General features: G+C 40.6%; 1 long non-coding RNA gene across 2 annotated transcripts in view; it reads right to left on the bottom strand.

Annotated features, from left to right (window-relative positions):
- Positions 1–5,487: 5,487 nt before the first annotated feature.
- Positions 5,488–19,277, bottom strand: part of LOC121928585 — a 17,357-nt gene continuing 3,567 nt past the window's right edge. For both annotated transcript variants that reach the window (XR_006103526.1, XR_006103525.1), the window contains 2 exons: positions 11,916–12,010; positions 5,488–6,266 (listed from right to left, as the gene is read on the bottom strand). This is a non-coding gene — a long non-coding RNA (uncharacterized LOC121928585). The remainder of the gene's footprint in view (positions 6,267–11,915; positions 12,011–19,277) is intronic.

A 19,277-nucleotide genomic window follows, 5' to 3' on the forward strand; every position in this document is an offset into this window, starting at 1 on the left:
ATGTCATACCTCCTTCAGATGCTGCATTCAAATTGTCTTTGAAATAGCAGGGTGGAATGTGGATACACATGTGAAACAGTCATCCATAAGATACAGCAGTGACATTATTAATAACTATTGACACAGCTTCCGTCTCTTGCTTAGTCACATTCAGTTGATGACTCAAGGTCTGCAGTGTTATTTAAAAAACAAAACAAAAAAACAACCTCTTAAAAGTTTTGTTTTATTATGCTTTTAATTGCTTGAGAGTTCTACAGTTCACATGTGGGAGTGCGCATATAGTGAGGTCCTTTTTAAAAATGTCCAAAAATGTCACAATTTTGAAACCATTTTAAGATTATTTTGGAACCAATTATTTTTTATTTTTCTTTTCTTTCTTAATCTGGTATTTAAACATTTCCCTGCTGCACTATTTGTGTGAGCATACATCTAGTCTGATATTTTTTAAAAGTGGAGAACAGCAAAAAGCAGGGGTAGGCAACCTGCGGCCAGCGGGCTGGATGCGGCCCGGCGAGGCCTTGGGACCGGCCCCAACCCGGTCCTGCTGCCGAGTGCTGCTGGGGCCTTTGGCCTCTCACACGCAGGGGAAAGGGGAGCAATTGTCTATAGACGCCTCAGAAACATGCATTTATCTTAACATTTTTTAAAAAATCAGCATTTATTTTTTGCGTGTCCTCCACTTTTTTAAAAAAAGTGTCCACCATTTGAAAATGTTGTCCTGCATTTGTCCCGGTTTATTTATTTATTTAATTTTTTAAAAAATTGTTTAATTATTTATTTTTTGGCTTCGTCCCCCCCAGTTGTCTGAGGGACAGCAGCCCGGCCCCCGGCTCAAAAAGGTTGCCTACCCTTGGCAAAAAGACTACTCTTCTACTACCACCAAGTTGGAAAGGTGTAGTTTATAAAGAAATCCTGTGCTGTTACAGCATCATCATGCAGTGGATAACATTTAGAAGGCGTTTTAGATCTTATCTGCAAAGAGTAAATTGGAGCCATGAGACGGATTAAATACACCCCCATGCCTGAAACCCTGCTTCCCCCAAAAGAGTCTTATAATGTGGACAAGGATCAAACTTTGGAAATGTTTTCATGCTTGTTGAATGGGACCAGGTGCCTCATACAGATTTTCAGGACCCTTAAGCCTGAGAAATTTCTATCTCGGGAAGTACATGTTTTCAAGAAACAACCATATTGGTTCAAGTGATTTAGATAGTGGTGCAGTGTGGTCAGTTTTGAAGGACAGTACTCACCTTGATAGTCTCCATAGCCACATCAGCAGGGAAAGCCCAAAGTGTCTGTGCCCATATTTCTGTGTCTATGCTGTATTTGTCACTCCAAAATATTTTACACATCCAACAGGGATAGCTCATAGGAATATATTGTTGCTGGGAAAATTCATTACTACCACAGACACCTTCAGTGATTGTGAGGATTGTGAGGGGGAAGCCTGCTTTAAGTAGCAGGAGAGTGATATGATCATCATCCCTGCTTTAAAAAATTACTGGTGCTTTCATTCAAAAGCCCTGGGTCTTTTACAAGATTAGATTTAAGACTGATTTTTCTATTCCACCTCCATTAGTTTTCTGGTGGAGGCCACTTTAAATGGCTACCCACAGAGATTGCATCCAAGTGGCTAAATGTTTATACACAAAGGTCTCACTATGCTCTTGAGATTCCAGTCATATGCACAGTCATCTGGAATTAATTACTATCAATATAAGTTACACTGCTTTCCCTGTAACTTCACACAAACTTGCACTGTGAGAGAATTTCCCCACTATTATTGTAGACCACCCACACAGTCAAAAACCTGGGGTAAATCCACAATGTAGAATTAAAGCAGTTTGATACCACTAACTGCCATGACTGTGTCTTACAGAATCCTAGGATTTGTAGCTTGGTGAGGCAGACCAGGTTGAATACCTCATCAAATCTTTGGGTTCTATAGGACAGAGTCAGGGCAGTTAAAGTGGTATCAGATTGCTTTAATTCTACAGTGTGGATTATACTCTTGCTGTGATGTAGAAACTGTCTCAAGAGTCACCATAGTGTAGTAGTTTGACTGTTGGACTACAACCCTGGAGAACAGAGTTCATTCACCAAGCCAGAATTCTTCATATCTTTTTAATTATGTGCCTTGTGTCTTTTCTGTTGTTAATGGCTACTCTCTCCAGTATTTCAGCCTTCTGTCTGGCTTATGAAATCTTCAAAACACTGCCTAGTGGAAATATCTCATATCAACTTAGGAAGCTGTAGAAGCATTCTAGGTTCCATTGGCCAAAGACCAGCTGTGCTATTTGGTGGAGTGAGGCAGTTACCTTAGGCATCAATATGAGGAGGTACCAACAAAGAACTGTGTGTCAGGCAGTGTGCCCTTCCCCCTAAGTTAGCCTGCCACCTCAGGTATGGTAAACAAAGTTGCCCATCACAAGTAAATTCAATTGCCAGTCTAGGAGAGTTTTGTGCATGTCGTTCTTTATCTCAGGCAGCAAAATATTTTTAGCTAGTCCTCCTGCTACAGAAGGTAATTCCTTATCTATGCTGTAAAGTAAAGTCCTCTATGCCATTAAAAGTCTTGGCTTGATTTTGATTCAGCTGCATTAGGTGTGCAATCTCCACTTTCCATTTTAGCTCTGGCTCCATCCACATTGCAGAAATAATCTGGTTTGACAATACTTTAACTGCCATGGCTCAATGCTATGAAATTCTTTGCTTCACTCTGGTGCTACAACAAACTGCAGTTCCAAGAATTCCATAGCATTGAGCCATGGCAGTTAAAATGGTGTCAAACCAGATTAATTCCACACTGTGGGTGTAGCTTTTACCTTCAGTGTTTATCATTTTCTGAGTCCCAGTCCTGGGAAAAGAGTGGGATACAAATAAATACATATAGCAAATAACAAATAAATAAATCGGTGCAAAATTTCTAGAGCTTGGAAAAATACAGTGGTGCCTCGGGTTACGAAATTAATTCGTTCCGCGGCCGCTTTCGTAACCCGAAAAGCCTTCGTAAGCTGAATTGCCATAGGCGCTAATGGGGAAAAGCCGCGTTTCGTGCGAAAAAGCCGAAAAAAGCACCAAAAATTTTCTTCGTATCCCGAAAAAACATTCGTAACCCGGAACAATGATTTCCTATGGGATTTTTTCATATCCCGAAAATTTCGTAACCTGGGTATTTCGTATCCCGAGGTACCACTGTAGTGTTTTTGGACTACAACTCCCCTGATAGCTGATTGTCCAGCCTCCGCTTATAGATAACTACTTTTTAAAGGTTTTCCACTTTCTGAAACAAGCTCTTTGTAATGTTTAGTCTCAAACCCTTTTCTTAAAATTTGAACCTGTTTCTGGATCCTGTGTTCTGCAGAAGAAGAAGACAAATTTTCTCCCATTTTTTATGATATCCTTTCAAATTGATGGCTGTATCTCCTCTTAATTGTCTTTTCACTTACAAGTCACTTGCCTGGAGAAGCAGTGTTTTGCCAAGTCCAGACTAAAGACAGTTCATACATTCAACACTCCCCCCCATTTTCCCCCTGCAGTTGTGTTTGCAAGTGCAACATAATGAGACTATGTGAGTTGAACAGAACACATAAGCACATGTGTCCATTTCCAATGTGATCTTGGACAATGTTAGGTTTTTCCCATGTATTGCCTGGTTAAGATTCCACCATATAAATGGCTTGGCAATACACAGGTAGCTAGGTTGCTCTGAGTGTGATGTGTGACAGGATCTCTCTCTCTCTTTTACACACACACACACACACTTTTGATGAGGTTAGATTAGATAACCCTTGGAGTTCCTTCCAACTGTGATTCTATGACTGCAGATATACTCAGAAGGAATAAGGAAGTGGGTGGGGAAAGACAGATGACATATTTGTCCCTGCTAATCAATTTAGTAATGGTGCTTCAACTCTAGGAACCATGGCTGCACTACAATACTGACCCCCAATCTCCCCTCTTTAATGCAAGAACTGATTAGAAATGTGCCGGGGTTTTATATTCCAAAATATAATGAGTTAACTCTGTACAGCTGGCTATATTACTCAGATGGTTTCTCTCCCACCTAACATACATATTCTTGATTTGAACTGGGGAGTGCAAGCAAAGATTCAGAATTTGGGCTCAGACTCTGACCATCTGAATGGAAACATTACTACTACACTGTCAGTGGGCAGGAGAGGAACCATGTGAGTAAAGTCAGGTTGGGAGAAAATGACTGAACCAAGGATACCCCATTGAGTTTTGTGGCATATTGGGGCATTTGAATTTAGATGTCCCACATTCCAGTACAGCACTTTAACAACTATAGCACACTGACCCAGCATTGATTAACTCCTAGAAAAGCTCAGGACTGATTACATTACTCTCTTTCCCTATCTATATTCTTTCTTCCCCCTCTTCTGAGGCCAAGTCATCTTCTTAAGCATGGAGATTTTCAGGGACTTGACTTCTTGAATTATGTGTATTTCTGCTGGTTCAGAGTCTTTGCTTATGCACATTGGTACATTACTTTTGAAGTTCCATAAGACTAACCAGAACCAAAATAAATCAGTGCACCTCCATTGTAGTGGGTAGACCAGATCTTGAAGGGAAGCAGATCTGTGTCACTTTGCTATGGATCTTGATCACTGTCTCATGGGCCATATCTCCAATTCTGCAATGGGCCCATTGCATTTGCTGCTCTTAACTTGTGATGCAGAGGCAATGGCATTGGAAAAACAAAGCAACTCTATGTTATGCGTGTGTATATGTACATATATATAGAATAACCTATAGATTCTATTTCTATTGTATATTTATTCTGTAAATGGTGGTGTAAATTCTGTTAAATGACAAACATATTCCAAGAGTGATAATGTGAACTATTTTCATTCTCAGTGCTGTACAGATATATTTTACTGTATATTTGATATATTTATAATTTTTTTAGTGTATGATTGGTGACCACACCCTGCTGAGCTGCCCACTTGGGGGGGGGAGCACTGAGGGGCACTGCCTTCATTATTTCTGTGGCAATGTTAACAGTATTACATTGTGGCATTTTGCTAGGCTTTAGAATTGGAAAGTGGTGGGATTCAGTGTTAGATGCCTTGAGCAATCGCTCCTTGGAGTCTCTCTGTGTTAGGGCTTGTAACTGCTGTTGTGTTTATGTTTGTTATACAGTACTAGGATTAGCTTTTCCTGTAATATCACTTTCAAGGCCATTCTGTAGCTTTTCTTATTATGAATATTCTCTGTCGCTGAGTGTGGCTTAAGGACATCCCCAAATTGTCAGCTTATTCTGGCAGGTTGTGCAGTCAAGTTCAGAGTACATAGTAGGGATGGAGAAACTCGTCCTCCAGATGTTTTTGACTACACTTCCCATCTTCCATTACTGTTAGCTGTACTGAGTGAGACTGATGGGACACTGAGATCAAGAATAGTTAGAGGCCTACATGTTTTTCACTCCTATGTAGCTACAATAGTAAGTCAAAAAGCAAATTTGTATGTATTGTGGATCTGAAATGCAGAAATGGATATTAGATGGGGAGCTTCAGAAGTCAATATTTCTTTTCTTTTTAAAAGGAAACAAACCTTGCTTTTCATATAGGAAGGCCATGAGACCTTTATTTAGCTACAAGTAGTTGTTGCTTAACAGATATATGATAATAGGTGTCCAAACTTTTGTAAAAAAAATAGTCATAATCAAATAATTAATAGCATATGATATTCTTGGTTGACTTGAAGTATTCTCAGTAATTACCCCATCTGTCATTTAGCCGACTTCATAGCTATTATCTGCCAACTGTGGACAGGCTAATATCTTTTAACACTTCTATAGCACAGGCTATACTGCCGTAAAGCACAAAAAACCAGAAAAGAAAACCAATATTTCAGTGGCCATTTCCATCAATGCAGCCTGTCCAGAATGTATCTCATATTCCTATTTTGCACGCTGGTTGAATCCAGTTGGCTGGGGTATTCGATATATCTTCTTTATCTTCATCCTTAAGACACAACCAGATCACAGCAGGTTTCCGTATTTTGGCACAGTCACATAAATATTTAAGACTGCAATACTGTGATCGCTTACGTGGGTTTAAGTTCCATTGAACTCAGTGGGGCTTGCTTCCGAATAGACATGTATAGGGTTATGCTGTAAGTTGTTGAATTGTTTGCCATAGGAAGGAATTTCAGCCATAGCTAAGCACACTTAATTCAACTGGGCCTGTAGTCCTTTCAATAATGCACTTCTTGATAATAGCACAGGCAGAAGAGGAGATCTAAATACCAATACAGAAAATGCAAAGAACTAGCCATGTTAGTATGGAAGATCAGTATGCAAAGGAATCTTGTAACGTGTTTGAGACTAACTGAAAGAAAGAAGGTGGTAGCATGAACTTCTGTAGATTTGAGCCTACTTCCTCAGATGTAAGTTTGCATCTATGAAAGCTCATGCTACCAGCTTTTTCTTTCAGTTAATGTCAAAGGTGCTACAAAATCCCTTTGCATACTAATCCAGAGAATGGTATCTCTCTTAGGGTCAAAGCAGACAGCCCGGAAGGAGTGATCTCCAGCTGCGATCACCCTGGGACTACAACGACCAGACAACCCACTCCCAAAGCAGGCCACCACCATGTTCCTGAATGGGCCACCTGATTAAATCTTCTCCTTTAAATCTACTCCTTAGGCAGCCTCAGTGTGGCTTCCAGCCACCTTGGGGGCATGCATCATCTAAACGCCACACCTCAAAATGGCTGGAAGCCACTCTATTTGGCCCATCTGTTTCAGGCCAAAGTAACAAACTTGAATACATGGATCTGTTTCTTTGGATAAAAATCCACAGGCAAATTCTGGTGGCATCTGTTCACACGATATTGGTTTCACACTGATAATGATCCAGGTGTTCATCCCCAGCCCTACTATGGTGCAAATAATCATTTGTGACCAGAGCTGGATGGAATGCATCCAGATGCATAATTATTTGACATAATAGGCCCTCAAATCTTGCCATGTAATGGGACTGAAGCCAAAGCTTTTAAAGGTTAAATCACCTCAGCTGTTTTTGCTAAAGGATGAACTCTTCAGAGTGCTGCTAAAAAAAACCTGTAATCTGATATGCTTGGTATCTAATCGGGACCAGGTCCTATTACGATTCTGGAGACCAGAGTTCCAGCTTAGTCATAGAAACCTCCTCTATGACTTTGGAGAAGTCACATTCCCTCCGCCCCAGAAAAAGGTAAACCCCTATCTGAACAAATCTTGCCAAGAAATCCCCTTGAGAACTTATCCTGATTCCTAAATTGGACTTTCAAACTGAATACTGAATGAGAGTGTGACAAGTCATAGTGATATGTACAACCATCAGTATAGTGGGGATTATTGCATAGGGAGTATTGAGACTAGATAAACTGCGCAAGGAACACAGTGATATGCTTTGTGAGTCCATCTTGTAGTCCTAAAGTCAGAATAGATAGAATTTGCCACAGCAAAAGAGCCCTAAATGGTCACCATTTCAGTTTTATTCAAAGGGGCTAGACCAGGATGATCATCATTTTCAAAACCAGTACAAAATGTTCAATCTAGGATTCCTAGTATTAGAAAAACTTCAAGTATTTTCCCAACAGTGCTGTTCTGGATGTCCCCTTACTTTTAGCAGTTGACAATCTGCCCTTTGCCTCTGCACTTTTTGATATACTAGCAAACCCCTTCCTCCAGCATTGTCAGGTAAACCAACACCTTCAGGTTAGTCTGACAGACAATGTCACACAGTTCTCACAAGATGTCAAATGAGAAAGATGGTGGATAATGTAGGAGGGAGCCTGCCAATTTAGCCAGTTGTGAACTAGACATAGCAGGTCTATGCAGACACTTTCAGAAATCTTTTGCAGATTCTCAGAGTCATTATGATCAGGGAATGGCAAGCCTAATATTTTACCTGTATCGATTGTAATCTTGTAAGCTGCTCTGAGTCCCAATCCTCAGAGAAAGGTGGGAAAGAAGATAAATACTCTACCACAGAGATTCTTTGGGGTCATTCACACTTACCTTTTTTATTAAGGAGATCCGGTCTCCTCAGTGATGCAATTCCAAATGGAAGTTCCCACTATGTTTGCCACAATCAAATCTCTTTGTGGCATTTTATCCCTATTGCTGTTCACACTCAGAGGGGGGAACGGCAATAGGGATAAAATGCCACAAAGAGATTTGATCATGGCAGGAGGGGGGAGGTAAAAGAGGAAGAGGAGGATGCAGCAGTGACGGGAGAGGAAGAGGAGGAAAGAGGAAGAGGCAGTGGATGTGCTAGATCATTTTGAAAATGGAGGTGACTCCATTTTCAAAATGATCCCATGTGATACAGATTGATCCGGTAGTGAGTTCTCACTACCAAAGATTCGGATCATTGTGTTGCCGCAAAAAAATATGTGGTAGGTGACCTGGTGCAAAATGCACTGGGCTAGGTGCCCCCCCCACCAAACTGCACCAAATTTAATCGGGGAGAGAGTGAATGCCTGTGAAATAACCAGGGTTTCACATTGGGTTATTACATAGTGTGAATGACCCCTTTGAAAACCAAAGGTATGATTAATCAGAGGAAGAAAAATGTCCATTGACTTCATAGCAAGCCTGGAAGAGGTAGAAAAAAGCAGTCTAAATTAGCCTGAAGAACTGATGTGCCTGAAGGAAAATAGAAAGAAAAAGAAGATAGGGTGTATTTGAGCCAGTCATTCAGTACTTGATTCAATAGCCTTAGTAGCTGGGCCCTGGATCCCTGTCTACAAGAATGTCTGTAGCTGCAGGGAAGAACTTGGCATGGACCTGCTGGCTTTTCTGAACTGTTCTAATATCATGTAATGAAAAACATTGAAAGCACCTGTCTCTGATTAAACTTTACTGCACAGGGGAGGGTAGGAAAAAGCACAGATTGTAGTGATTTGTCTCATAAATAGTGTAACCAATGTAACTACTGTATGCACCCTGTGTCAGCAGGAGAGTTCTACTGTATGGGAGAAATACTGTAACAACAACTCTTAACAGCCTGGTATTAAAAAGAGTTTTTTCTTTACCATGCAATGTCTCCAGTGTCTCCTTTGTTTCTTGCATTTAAGAGGTTATGACCTGGAATTTGATTGTGTGACTACACATATAACATATTTAGACAAAGCCTGGCACTGCTGAAGTAGTAGGGCTACTGCTACTATTTCATAAACAATGAATAAAATTCTCTTACATTTCAAATGCCTTCTTTGTGTTGGAGTACTAAATAGATATCTGTCATACTGGATTAAGGCTGGAATCATATTGTTCATCCCAACCAGAGTAGACCAATTAAATAATCTGAAATTACTGGTGAGTTGACTGGTGTAATTCAACAATGGAGTCACTGGATTTACTTTAACTGTGATTAAAAGGGAAACAAATGAATCAAGTGTTGGATTGTGAATCAGTGCATATGGAAATTCTGTTCAATGGGTCTACTCTAGTTGTGAATAACAAAAAGGTTCAAACCACTTATGAGTATTCTCAGTTCACTCAAGGATACCCTAAAACAGCTTCCCTAATACACTACCCTTGAGATCTGTTGGCCTATAACTCACAGCTCCCATCACTCCAGCCTCTCCCAGCATATCTGTGAGATGGGGAAGGCTACCTTGGAGGAACTATTTCTTACATTGAAAGATCGAAAGACTCCCACTCCTAAAATCTGAAGATAACTCAGGAAAATATGTAGATACTGATCCATCCAGTTGTTCAATTAAAGGAATATATGCTTCTGCTGCCTGTGTTTTAACTAATGAACCCAAAGGGAGTGGGATGACTGACAAACAGTGGGACAACTGGAATGACTGACAAATAGGCCCTGTTTGTGGCCATAAGCCTACTATTAATGCATTGTATTCAACTCTATTGAAATGCCCCTAGTTGTAAATCCTATTCATCTCAGCTAGGAGTTTGAGGTTCATCACACTAGGGGAGATCCCATGGGAAAATGGGAGTTAAACATGATTTAAAGTACATTCAAATTTAAACTAAACTTGTAAATTCAGTTAGTTTACCACACTAGGGACTGCCCAAGTGAAATAACGCAAAGTTAATCTGAATGCAAAGCAGAGAAAAATGGCAGCTTTTTTTTACTTTCAGATTCTTCCAAAAGTAAAAAGCTGCCGATTTCCTCTGCTTTGCATTCAGATTAACTTCACATTATTTCCTGCTAACTGTGATGTTGTGTGATAAACTTTGAGCATTTTCAGGTTTTCTTTGGATAAATTGCATTTAACTCTCATTTTCCCATGGAATCTTGCTAGTATGATAAACTCCTTTGAATCAGTTGGATTTGACTATATGTGTTTGAATGAGTCTGCTTTAATTAGGACTACCAACAGTTTTCTAGCCAGGGTTTCTAGGTCAGGGCAAACTGGAGAAAAATCTTGGCTTTAAATCAGAAAACACAGCTGATTTAAGATGAGGTTGGAGCCCCAGGCAGCTGTTGGCTGTGATGTCAGTGGAGCTGCAAACTCACTTTGGATTCAGAATAAAACCTATAGCAGATTCACCACACTACTCACATGGAGGCCACCTGCTGAACAGGGCTGGGAGGTGTTACTCAGCTGTCTTTACTGATTGGCAATGCAGGACGGTATTCAAGAGCCACCACACAAGATGATATTATATGAGTTGAATGAACACCATGCTCCTGTATGGCTGAGTAGCAGCATTCTGTATGGGCATAGTGCAGTCATACTGGTGAGCTACACAAGACACTTCTGCACATATTAAGTCTGCATACTTAAGTAAAGGATAAAGAGTCAAAATCATGGCAGGGAGATTTGTTTTAATTTACAGCTAATAAAACTATGTTGGATTGAAGATGGATCAGACATTTCTTTTGATTTCAGCTAAAACTGCAATGCTATGCATAATCCCTAGTGTAAGGGATTGGCAACCTTACTTCCAAGTATATATGTATATGCTCAGACTGCAGAACCTAAATTCCACTTGCCTGAATCCACTTGTATGTTCACCATTCACTCTGTAGATTAAGATGGGTAAAGTGCAAAAACTAACATAACAGCTGTACCCTCATTTTCTGTCAAGAAAGGTGAACTGCCTCTCCTGGAAGCCTTCAGAAGCAGCAGATAACCTTTTAAATAGGACATCTATTTAGGGGTGTAAGGGGCTGGATGATTCAATATCAAACAGACCAAGTTTTCAAAGCCAGAAGTGGACTTCCACATTTCACTGATGAAAACTGGGATGCCTGTGGCAAAGCAACATTATGCTAGCAAGCTGGCAAAAGTTTTTGAGTTTACTGCGAATAAACAAGCTAGGAGAGGTGACAGCAGGTTGTTTTCCTGAATCTACTGGGAAAAGCAAGATTCTGCTTCATCCTCTTTCTTCCCTGCTGAATTAATTGAATGCAAACTACTTTTGAACTTTGAATGCATTTCGCACAATGGAACTCAGCTGATGACTAAGAGGGGAAATAAGAAAAGAAAGAAACTGGGACAACAAAAGTTTAATAGGACTGACTCTATCCAATCACGATAGTTGGGGACCGCCTCCTTCAAAGCCCAAGGAGGGTTTTGGTGGCAGGTAACTGGCCTCTGTTACTTAATTCATTTAAGTAAGTGACAACACTGAGGTGCCTGTATAACCACAAGATGTCTCCCTTCTCCCTGGGAATTGGGCAAATATGCTTGCAGTTTGGTTACTTCTGATACACAACACATGCAGAGGTAGCCTTGGCTGTGCAGCAAAATATAACAATAACAAAATCCAAAATATACATCAGGGGGATACCTTTAGTAGGCTAACCAAAAGGTGCAAAATACATTGTGCTAGCTTTTGAAGCTAGCTGGTTCCTTCATCAGATAAGAATGTTAAAAACCACACAGAAGAAAAGTGATGACGTCAGAATGACAAGCTTGTACCTTTCTTGAGATGTTTGCTTCAGCTGGTGTTTAAAGTGGTCTCAAGGGAGGATTGATGCAGGCAGAGGCCACATCTCTTCTTGAACATGAGGAGACTAAGGACAAAAGGCAGTAAAAGCCAGATAATATAATTTCAGTTCCATTAAAGCAGAATAACTTCCTTAGAGAAGAGGGCTAGCCCTATCCTGTGCAAGTCTGCAATCTACTTTATATGCAGAAAACTGAATGTCTTTCAAGAAGCCTCTGTAAAGTCACGTATGGAGACAGGTTTAGGTGCTGTAGTAGAACAGATCTTACCAATGAAGACACCCTGGGTTGTGGAACAATGTTTTTCATAAGGATAGTTAGGCATTCTATTTGCAAAGTTTCAAAGCAATATTAATATTTGACTTCAGGCACAGACAAATATATTTTCAGAAGTCATAAATGTTGACCAGTACAGCTTGACTTTTACTGACCCATTTGGAAGGAAGCTCACTTGGAACCAAGCATTTTTATAGGCCTGTTTGGAAACAAGAGTAATTGTATGGTTAGAGGGCAAGACTGGTACAGGATGATATCACGACTGTTTAATAATACTAAGCTGTAAGGATTGGTGCTACTTGATGTTCCACAACTGCATCACAGGACAAAAAATGTAGTTCATCAGAATGGGAACTGGCCTAAAACAAGTGGGATCTGCAACAAACTGATGCTGCGTGGTGTAATTCATATAGAATGAAAGGAAAATGGATGTAAATTACTGAAAAAGGGAATTAACATGAAATAGAATTAAATTCACTCCAATGGAAAGAGTGAATCTATAATAAAATGTTGCTATGTGGAATTCTTCTAAACAGTGTTCCAGTTATTCAGCCATTCCTGTGTGGGACTTTTTTCTTTTCCATTTTGGGATTTTTATTTTATTTTATTTTATTTTATTTTTGTGATAGTAGAGATAGAAATACTTTCTTTCCTTGTTGTTGTTGTTGTTGTTGTTGTGTGCCTTCAAGTTGATTCAAATTTATGGCAACCCTTTCAAAGCATTTTCTTGGTAAGATTTGTTCAGGGGAGGTTTGTTGGTGCCTTCATCTTAATTTGAGAGTGCACAACTTGCCGAAGGTCACCCAGTACATTTCCCTGGCTCAGTGGGAATTTGAACATTGGTCTCTCAGAATCCTAAGTCAGCACTCAGACAACTACTTTATGCTGGCTTCCAACCCTATCCTAGATACATAAAAAGATTGGAATTCTCAGTTGAAATTCATGATTAGTTGTCTCTCCTTTCCATCCCCATTCCATCCTGGGGACATTTTAAGATAGATTATTTTTTGGTTTCAGTTGAGAAACTATCTAGCCATGGAGAGAGCATTCTTGCACACTTTTTATATCAATGCACCACAGATTGGAAATGCTCAAGGTACATTTCTATCCTCCAAAAAGGAGACATAAAAATTAACCACAGGATCATTGCATTAATGTTCCATGCCAGCAAAGACATGCTCAAACGTTTGCAGCAAATACTCTTATCATATATGGAGTGAGATATGCCAGATGTACAAGCTGGTTTCAGGAAAAGAAGGGACACTAGGGATCAGCTTGTAAACATACATGGATAATAGAGTGCAGCAAATAATTCCAAAAGAAAATCAGTCTGTGCTTTATAGACTACAGCAACACCTTTGATTGTATATATCACAAAAAGCTATGGATTGCTCTTAAAAGAAATGGGTGTGCCACAACATTTTATTGTCCTGATATGTAACCTGTACTCAGGACAAGAAGCTACTGTTAGAAAAGAATATGGAGAAATGGAATGCTTTCCAATCAGAAAGAGAGTCAGGCAAGGCTGCATCCTATCAACCTATCTGTTCAACTTGTATGTTGGAAATATCACATGCAGAGCAGGACTAGACTCAGAGGAAGGAAATGTGCAAGTCAGAGGAAGGAACACCAACAATTTAAGATATGCAGATGTCACCATACTACTAGCAGAAAATACCAAAGATCTGGGACAATTACTGAAGAAAGCCAAGTAAGAAAGTGCTAAGGCAGGTTTACTGCTGAATGTTAAGAAAACAAAAATAATGACCACAGATTATTTACATAACTATAAGGTAAACAATGAAGAAATTGAAATAAAGTTTTTCCATACCTTGACTCAATGATTCATCAGAATGGAGTCAAGAAATCTGAAGAAGACTAGGACTTGGAAGGGCAGCTACGAAAGAACTGGAAAAGATCCTGAAGTACAAAAATATATCACTGAATACTAAAGTTAGCATTATCCATGCTTTGTATTTCCCATCACTATGTATGGTTGTGAGAACTGGATGGTGAAGAAAGCTGACAGGAAGAAAATCAACTCATTTGAGATGTGGTGCTGGACAAGAGTTCTGTAGATACTGTGGCCTGCTAAAAAGATAAACAAATGGGTCTTAGGGGGGAAAAGAACCTTTTCTCCACAAGAGCCAAAATGACTAAATTAATGTTGTCATACTTGGTCATATCATGAGAAGACATGACTCATTACAAAGACAATAATGTTTGGTAAGGTAGAAGGTAGTATGAAAATTCGAAGACCACATTCCAGATGGATAGATTCAATTAAAGAAGCCTTGAAGCAGAGCTGTTAAGGACAGGGAGTTCTGGAGATGTCTCATTTATAAGGTTGATATAAGGAAGATTGACTTGAGGGCAGTTAATGTACACACAATCTCTTCTTTTCCAGCTGCTTATACTGTTGTGGAACCTGATTTAGTTTCAGGCTTTCCCAAGATTTTGTTACATGGACACACATTGCTACTATAGGATAAGTGTTGTTAAGAAATGCAGCAGATGGCATACAGCAGAGGAGTATTCCAGACCTTTCCTGATGCAGCCCAGCTTCCCCCACCAGCCAAGAGTAGAACCCAAACAACTAATTCTGCCCAGGCTAGCCCTAACAGACAATTCATTTACCAATGGCTGGCTAAATAGGGATCCGCTGATCTGAACTGCAATCCTCCAAATGAGGCCAATGGAAGATGGACTTCCACAGGCTACATATTACAGAAGCAAAGAAATAAAATCAAAGTGGACAAGCTATGCAAGACCCATCTTTCTACCACCATCCAATAGCAATGAGAACTGTCTAAGCAGGTTATTAACCAAGGGAAATTCACTCCTCCAGTCTATTCTTAAGCTTCGTATCTTTTCCCAGCCTTAAACTGCCAAGCTAATGCAAAATAAATAAATAAAAACCCTCCATACTACTCATACTACCCACTTCTTATGTGGTTATTAGGGGCATCCCCCCCCCCCCCGCAGAACTGGGTAATGATGGTGATGGTGTCTGCAATATGTGGTTACCCAAAGTCTTTGGATATTTCTCTATTATGGGTGCATGGAGGTAGCCCATTTTGTCTATAGTATAAGAAGATCTGAATCAGAGGGAATCATTATCTTGTTTTCAAAAAATCTCACAAGGTATCACTTCATCTCCCCAAAGGCAAGCACTTTAAGCTGCACGGCCATAGCTCAGTGACAGAGCACATGCTTGACATACAGATGATTCTACAGTTGATCCCTGGTGTCTTCAGTTAAAAAGATCTCAAGCAGCAGCTGTCTACCTGTTGAAAGTCAGAGCAGACCATATTTGGCTAAATGAGCCAGTGAACTGACTATACACAGTAGCTTTAGCCACAGATAACGGCAGCAGTGGTTTTTAAATCATGCTTGGAAAAATTGTTTTTGGACTACAAATCCCTCAGGCATCATAGCTGCTGGCCAAAACAAAAATATTGTCCAAACTCTAGTTTTAAGATATTACATCAGTTTAGATATAACTACTACCGTCCTTCTATTCTCAAACTTACATGGTTAGGCAGTACCTTCTGGTTAGGCAGTTTCATATGACAATGATGTTTGGGTCTCAGAGAACCTATCCTTATGGTGATCTCCTAAAGGCACAGGGTGCAACTGTGTTGCCTTCCAGTCTTCCAGCTGGGGCAAGCATTTCTGTGGAAATGATGCCACATATTAAGTTTTGCTCTGGATAACTGATTGAAAAGAGGAATCTTATATTTTTAATCTAGGAATGGACATGTTGAGGAGCCAGATGATTGCTCTGTCTTATTTTTGGGTTCTCTGGAATTCCATTTCCATTTTGTGTGATCCAAAGGGGCTATGTGCCAGGCTGTTCTGGGGGGATTTCTCCCTTCCTGAAACAACATTGTAGAGGCCCAGAAGGGATTTCTAAATTATTGACTTTTTGCAGCTGAATTTTTGGAGGAGCTAAGGCCTTGAAGAGGCCTTATAGCACACACAGTTATGTCACATGAGCTGCATAATTCCTGCCACTGATAAAACCATTCTGCATAAAAGGGATGGACAAAAAGAGGGAAGGGAATCGAATCAAAGCAATTATACCACTCCATCTCCTTTGAGTCACTGCACCCTACAACACAACTTTCTTTTGGGGAATGGGCCACCAAAGTGCCTCCTCCCAAATTTGGCTCCAGAAGAAACTGACACCAGCAGTCCTACTCTGGACCTTTATTGACTGCATCTCTGTGAATCTTGTTAAAATCAAACCAGGCTGTCCTCCTCCTTCATCTTGGTTCTGTTGGCTGAGCCCATTGTCTCCCTGGCAATCCCTGCAGCCTCAGGCCAAATTTATCAAGAAAGAGCTTGGCAAAGTGACATCTTTGGACTGTAACTCTCAGAATCAGTTATAGTCCCAAAAATCACTTTCCCCAGCTCTGATTCTTGCCTTCCATCTACAGCTGAAATGTAGTTCACTCTGGTTTTAAGGACAATAACCTGTCAGCCAAGATAAGACTGGACAGTGCTACATTCAGTGATTAGTCATAAATGGAAAATAATTAAATACAGTCTGACTTCTGAAGCTTTTCTGATGACACCAGTTCCCTTGTTAATGTTTCAGGGTTTTGTGGTTGTTTTTTGAGATTAGATAATTAGTCCACAATGGTATTTTGGCCATAAAATTTGTACCTAATCAATTTATCATACCAATGACTCCTGCCTTAATTATAACAACCAATTAGGATGATGCTTTCCTTCAGCTCAGTGTCCATGTTTTATGTCTTTAACAACAGATGACATTGGCTGGTGAAGAGCAGAGTTCTGTGTACGTTAACAAGAAGCACTAAGCAGCATCACTGCATTTCTAAATGCCGAAATTATGCCTGGTTGGATGGTTGGTCCAGACTGGTCTAGTTTAATTCATTCCATTTGCCTGGCTCCTTTTTCAGCTCAAGGAAATCCAGCTGAAGTCTTTCACATTATGTATAAATTCATGATCTGCTCTTGTTTGACTGGTATAAATGACAAGCTTAAAGAAATCTCCCTGGCACTCCAGATGGGGGGAAATTAACCCAAACAGTAAGGGGATTTTGGCTAAGAGACAATGCTTGAAAAGGTTATTTTGTTGGACCATAATTCCCAGAATCTCCCAACCAGCATGATTAGGGTTGCATCCACACTGCAGAAATAATGCAGTTTGACACCACTTTAACTGCTGTGGCTCAATGCTCTGGAATTCTGGAAATTGTTTGTTGTAGCACCAGAGGTCTCTGACAGAGAAGGCTAAATGTCTCACAAACTACAAAGCCCAGAATTCCATAGCATTGAGCCATGGCAGGTATAGTGGTGTCAATCTGGATTATTTCTGCAGTGCAGATGCAGCCAAAGAAAGGGCATACAATATATGTATCCCTTTAATACATCCTTCAACAGGATGCCTACACAGTTCCCCCTCTCTTTCAGAAACTATTCCCTCTCTGAACCAGCAAACCCAAGGGAGAACCCTATGTTTTCTCTCTCTCTGCATCCTATGTGAAGGAGTGCTGCTTTGGGTAGACCTTTTTGCCTTGATGTGTTGTGCTCCAAAATAATGCTAATGAGGTGTTTTTGAACTGCTGGAGATTTGAACCACAGCCTGTAGGAGTGCCTGTGGCAAACATTACGGAACTGGGCATTCTGGACATGTCCCCATTGGCTGCCTCTGTGTCTGGGGACAACAGCACTAGCATCAACATGGTCCCTGACTGGTGAGTTTGGTGGCATTTCCAGGACAACTATGGTCATGTCATATGTTTCTCTGTGTCTCTGACTGATGCAGTGACTAGGGATGGCATCTTTCCTCTAAATGCCTGTCTGGAGTCAGTAATGAGCTGGATGAGGGAAAACAGACTCAATTTGAATCCAGAGAAAACAGAAGTACTCGTGATAGGTTCTCCTGGTCTGGGAAAGGAAATTTGTCCACCTGTCCTGAATGGGGTCACGCTCCCCTTGAAGGACTCAGTTCACAGTCTGGGGGTGCTTCTGGACGTGTCACTCCACCTTACATCTCAGGTGGATGCAACGGTCAGGAGCACTTGTTACCAGCTTTGGCTGATACACCAGCAGCGACCCTACCTGGGCCGGGGGGACCTTGAAACGGTGGTACATGCTCTGGTAACCTCTCGGTTGGATTTCTGTAATGCGCTCTACATGAGGCAACCCTTGTACCAAACCCGGAAGCTTCAATTAGTGCAGAATATGGCAGCAAGGCTGGTCTCTGGTAGCTCCAGGACCAGCCATATAACACCTATTTTGCAAGATCTTCATTGGCTGCCCATTCGCTTCCGGGCGCAATACAAGGTGTTGGTTATTACCTATAAAGCCCTAAATGGCTTGGGCCCAGGGTACTTGGAGGACCGCCTCTCTCCATATAATCCACCCCGCACTCTTAGATCGGTCGGGAAGCAATTGCTAAGGGTTCCCAAGACGAGATATATCTCGTCTTCTCAAAGGGCATTTTCTGTCTTGGCCCCTCAGATCTGGAACTCCCTTCCTGACAACCTCCGCTCTGTCACCTCCCTTGACCAGTTCAGGAAGGAACTTAAGACCTATCTCTTCCAACAAGCTTTTCCCCATGTGTCTTGACATCTGTTTTCTCCCCCATTATACAGTTGCTATTCGGCTAGTTTGTTTCTCTGGTTTTGTTTTTGAAAATTGTATATGTTATATTGGATGCTTTTTATGATGTTTTTAACTTGGTATGTTTTATATTGTATACCAGTGATGGTGAACCTTTATGAGGCTGAGTGCCCAAACTGCAACCCAGACCCCACTTATTTATTGCAAAGTGCCATGTCCCTCTGGTTTTCTAGTAACAAACTCTGGCAAACTCTGTGCTGGGATGATGGCATGTGTGCCCACAGAGAGGGCTCTGAGTGCCACCTGTGGCATGCATGCCATAGGTTCGCCATCACTGTTGTATACTGTTTGATGTATCTATGTTGTAACCCACTTTGATCTTTGGAAAAGCAGGCTAGAAATAAACATTATTATTATTATTATTATTATTATTATTATTATTATTATTATTATTATTAT

Source organism: Sceloporus undulatus, chromosome 4 (assembly GCF_019175285.1).
Source record: "Sceloporus undulatus isolate JIND9_A2432 ecotype Alabama chromosome 4, SceUnd_v1.1, whole genome shotgun sequence".
Lineage (NCBI taxonomy): Eukaryota > Metazoa > Chordata > Lepidosauria > Squamata > Phrynosomatidae > Sceloporus > Sceloporus undulatus.